Genomic DNA, 5537 nt, shown 5'->3' with positions numbered 1-5537 from the left:
TTTTTTGAGACGGAGTCTCGCTCTGTCACCCAGGCTGGAGTGCTGTGGCCGGATCTCAGCTCACTGCAAGCTCCGCCTCCCGGGTTCACGCCATTCTCCTGTCTCAGCCTCCCGGGTAGCTGGGACTACAGGCGCCGCCACGTCGCCCGGCTAGTTTTTTGTAGTTTTTAGTAGAGACGGGGTTTCACCGTGTTAGCCAGGATGGTCTCGATCTCCTGAGCTCGTGATCCGCCCGTCTCAGCCTCCCAAAGTGCTGGGATTACAGGCTTGAGCCACCGCGCCCGGCCTTTTATTATTATTTTACTTTAAGTTCTGGAATATACATGCTGAACGTGCAGGTTTGTTACATAGGTTTATATGTACCATGGTGGTTTGCTGCACCTATCAACACGTCATCTAGGTTTTAAGCCACACATGCATTAGTTATTTGTCCTAATGCTCTCCGTCCCCTTTCTCCCCACCTCCTAAAAGTCCCTAGTGTGTGATGTTCCTCCTGTGTCCATGTGTTCTCATTGTTTGACTCCCACTTATGAGTGAGAACATGCAGTGTTTGGTTTTCTGTTCCTGTGTGAGTTTCCTGAGGATGATGGTTTCCAGCTTCATTCATGTCCCTGCAAAGGGCATGAACTCATTCTTTTTTATGGCTGCATAGTATTCCATGGTGTCTATGTGCCACATTTTCATTATCCAGTCTATCATTGATGGGCATTTGAGTTGGTTCCACGTCTTTGCTATTGTAAATAGTGCTGCAATAAACATATGTGTGTGGTGTGCCATTCTCTTAACAAAACTTCGAAGGATATGAAATTCTCAACCAAGAACAGTTTTTAAAATAAGGCTTATTGATATATTACATGAATGCATAATGTATATGTGGTAAAATTTACCTTTTTTTGGTATGAAATTCTGTGAGTTTTGACAAAATGTAGTGTGTAGTCAGTCATGGAAACACCACCACAATTAAGAGATAGAACAATTCCATTTACTTCAAATGATTCCCTACTGTGCCTTCATTGTCAATTCCCTTTAACCACTCTCAGCCTCTGGCAACTACTGATCTCATTTTTAACACTGCAGTCTAAAATTTTTCAGAAGGCCATAGCTATGGAATCAAACTGTATCAGCTGTTTGGGTTTGGCATCTTTCACTTATCACAATACATCTGAGATTCATTCATGTTGTTGCATTTATTCGTAGCTCATTTTCTGTTATTGCTTAGTTGTATTCCACTGTATGAAGGTACACAATTTTTTCTTCCATTCTCCCAGCAAGGGAAATTTGGATTGATTCTAACACAGAACATTTTTTTTTAATATATGAAATAGCAGACTTGGGTAAAAACGAATCTTGTTACAGAGTCTTTGCTTTCCTAACTCTTCACATTTTCAGGTCATTCTGAGTTTCTTATGAATAAAATTTAGAAATCATCAGTCTGAAAGGAATGATGAAAGTTTTGAGGCAACACTGGTCTTTTTCTAATCAATCTTTTTTCCCACTGAATTCTTTTCAGTTTGATGCAATTTCTCCTGTTTCTCAACAAGCACGATTATGGAAAGTGTTAAAAGAGGATTATGTTCTGATTGGTGACAGCTGGCTTCATAACAATTGGATGAACAAAGGATTATCTAAGTGTATACCTTTAAAAACTAGGGCCAGGAGCTGGGTCAGAGGATGAAACAAACACCCTCTTTGACTGACTTTTAAGCTTTAGGTCCTCAAATGATGCTGTTGCTTGGGTAATTGTGGACTTGCTGCAGGATCGAGAGGGAACAGGCAGTGGGGGGCACTAGAGAGAAAGAACATGATGAATATTTCTGTTTTTTCCATTATCCAGCTCCCTTTCTGCAATAATCAGAGCGAGTCATTTCACATAGTGTCCATGATTTCAATAGGTTAGAAACTAATTTTAAATCCATTAAAAATGAGCCCATGTCAGCATTGTCTCCATGACCCCTTGACTTTAAAACAACTCAGAACAATGCTGCCTCGCTGATTTTCTCATACTATTGTATCATTTGGCATAAAACAGGTGTGCCATAGATGTTTCATTGTCAGCTCAACATAATGTAACTGCACAATTCTCTAATTTCACTGTCAATGCAGCAATCTTTTCTCCTTTGTTAAAAAGCTCTCAAAATCACTGTAAGTAATGCCAGTGCATATTGAATTTAAGTCAAATAATACATTTTGCCTTTCCCGCTAACTTTGAATCTTTAAAAGCAAAATCTGAAAATTAGAGATGAGCCCTGGTGTGAGTCACTCTGTGCTAAATTTCTCTGGTTTTGTGACAGTCAATACTGCTAAAAAGAAGAAAAAAATAGTAGGAAAAAATTTAAAATGTCTTCATTATGCTTGAAGTCTCAAGTCTTTTATCTTTTATTTATTTTCAGTTCTTTTCTTTTTACAATAATCTTTTCCTTAAAGGAGTTTCCATTGAAAAAACGAAATGAGTATCAATGTGGATTCACATGCCGACCATTTGCTTCCTTTCCCACCTAGCTCCCTAATAACGCTACTTTCTTAGTACCTCTCATGAGTAGTGTCTTGGTGAGATACATAACTAGATACTTACAGAGTTATGCATAGTTACCTCAGCCAGGATCACAAAATGCACGCTTATTTGTCTATGCTGATCATTTTCTGTGCAATGAATGGGAATGAAAATAGACTCCATTATTTTTATTAAACACACAAGTTAGAGTCTAAAAAAGAAAACACAAAAGAACAATGAGGAAATGAAAAAGACAACTGGGGACTTTGGGGGTTCCGAATTGATGTTTCAAACTGTATCTGACAATTGAGGACTCCATTGCTGAAATGAGGATTTTTTTTTCTTCGTTTTTTAAAAAAATTTTACTGTAAGTTCTGGGATACATGTGCTGAATGTGCAGGTTTGTTACATACGTATACATGTGCCATGGTGGTTTGCTGCACCTATCAACTGGTCATCTAGGTTTTAAGCCCCACATGCATTAGGTATTTCTCCTAATGCTATCCTTCCCTTTCCCCCAACCCCACCGACAGGGCCCGGTGTATGATGTTCCCCTCACTGTGTCCATGTGTTCTCATTGTTGAACTCCCACTTATGAGTGAGAACACGTGGTGTTTGGTTTTCTGTTCCTGTATTAGTTTGCTGAAGATGATGGCTTGAGAGGAAGATTTTTTGAGAGAGAAGAGGCTATTTGAACATTCACTTTGTGAGAGAGGTCTTGAGAAGAGTCACAGAGAGTGAGGTAGGTGGGTTGAGGGACCTAATACTTCTATTTTTTTTTTTTTGAGACGGAGTCTCGCTCTGTCGCCCAGGCTGGAGTGCAGTGGCGCGATCTCGGCTCACTGCAAGCTCCGCCTCCCGGGTTCACGCCATTCTCCTGCCTCAGCCTCCCGAGTAGCTGGGACTACAGGCGCCCGCCACCACGCCCGGCTAGTTTTTTGTATTTTAGTAGAGACGGGGTTTCACCATGTTAGTCAGGATGGTCTTGATCTCCTGATCTCGTGATCCACCCGCCCCGGCCTCCCAAAGTGGTGGGACTACAGGCTTGAGCCACTGCGCCTGGACGGGACCTAATAATTCTAGCAACATTTCTCTGACTACCTTTCTCTTTTTCAACTTAGCAGAAAAAGAGGGACTTTTGGATATGCTGGAGATTGTCAGTGGCTTCAATAATGTGTTAATATCATTCAATCAAAAATATTTATCATATACCTGTCATATATTTCCAGGGACTATTTTATGCATTGAGGTTATCATAAGCCAAACAGCACAAAATCCCTGTCCTCAAGGAGCTTACATTTGAGTGGACAGAGGTAGTTAAATGAGCAAAACTTTAAAATGACATAGGTAATAATATCAGTGGTGAAAATAAAGTAAGGTACAGAGGTGGACAGAAGTTGCTGTTTTAAATAGGGACATGAGGGTTAGTTTCTCTGATGAGATGACATTTAAACAGAGGCTTAAAGGAAATGAGGAAGCGAGCTTTGTAGCTATCTTTGGAGAGAGTGCATTTGCTGCAGATGAAAGAGTTTGGGTCAGAGGCTCTGAGGCTGGAACGAGCTTCACGTATTTGAGCGGCTGCAAGGAGACTCTGAGGCTGAGCTTGGTTAGGAAGAGCAAGCGTGGTGGAGGATGAGACCAGAGCATAGCAGGGACCCTGTGTTGTGGCATTTAAACTCTCCATTATTTCCAACTCACCATTTGACCTCAAGTCAGTCTGACCATTGTGCATTAACTAAAGAGCTATTTTGTGATGAAGTTGCTTCATGTTCACAGTTTGACTGCTGAGTTTCTGCCTCAGATCACAATGTAAGACATCAAATCTTTACTCTTACCTATAAAATTTCAATTGAAGAACAATGTACATATTGAAAAGTGCAAAACTTCTATGTGTGAAGCTTGGTGAATGTTCACAAACTGAACACATCCATATAGCCAATATCCAGATCAAGAAATATAACATTATTCTACCTCTCAAGGGTAACCACTGTTCTCATTTCTACCATTGGTATTATATTTGCCTCTTTTAGAACTCTATATAAATGGAATAAAATATGTATTCTTTAGTATCTGACTTATTTTGCTCATTATATTTATAAGGTTCATCTATGTTATGGCACATAGTTAAATTTTGCTCTTTCTCTTTGCCGTGTGTGAATTATGTTGTAAATACACCATAATGTATTTATTCATTCTGATATTGGTGGGCATTAGTAATTTTTAGTTTGAGCTATGGCAAATAGTGCTGCAATGAACATCCTTGTCCATATTTTTTATGAACATATTTGTACATTTTTGTGGGCATTTAATTAGGAGTCAAATTTGTGACTTAAAGGATATGCATATGTTCAGCTTTAGTAGATTATGCTGAACAGTTTTCTAAAATTATTTACCAATTTTTTTCTCGTATTAGTAGTGTGGGAGAATTTCTATTAGTCCATCTGAGACAACTGACATTGTGTGTCCTTTTCATTTTAGCCATTCTATGTAGAGGTGTACGACTGTAATTTTATTGTTTTCTTTTTCTTTTCTTTCTTTTTTTTTTTTTGACACAGTCTTGCTCTGTTGCCCAGGCTGGAGTGCAGTGGTGAGATCTCAGGTCACTGCAACTTCCGCCTCCCAGATTCAAGCGATTCTCCAGCCTCAGTCTCCCAAGTACCTGGGACTACAGGAGTGTGTCATCACACCCAGCTAATTTTTAGTAGATATGGGGTTTCATCATGTTGGCCCGCCTGGTTTCGAACTCCTGACCTCAAGTGATCCACCCGCCTCAGCCTCCCAAAGTGCTGGGATTACAGGCATGAGCCACAGCGCCCGGTCTTCTTTGATGATTAATAAAGTTTGTCACCTCATATTTTTGCTGGTAACTAAGTGTTTATTTCTGAAAAATAGTTTATCAATAACTTTAAAAGTGGTTGTGGGAATTATAAATGGGAATAATAACAGCATCCACAACACAAGGTGGGACAGGGCTGCATGGAAGTGTCCATGTGAAAATACTTAATATGATGCCAAGCAGAGAATAAAAGCTAAATTAAAATTATGT

The sequence above is a fragment of the Rhinopithecus bieti genome, unplaced genomic scaffold, assembly GCF_001698545.2.
Source record: "Rhinopithecus bieti isolate Rb0 unplaced genomic scaffold, ASM169854v2 scaffold_65, whole genome shotgun sequence".
NCBI lineage: Eukaryota > Metazoa > Chordata > Mammalia > Primates > Cercopithecidae > Rhinopithecus > Rhinopithecus bieti.
Note: the sequence above shows the minus strand (reverse complement) of the source record.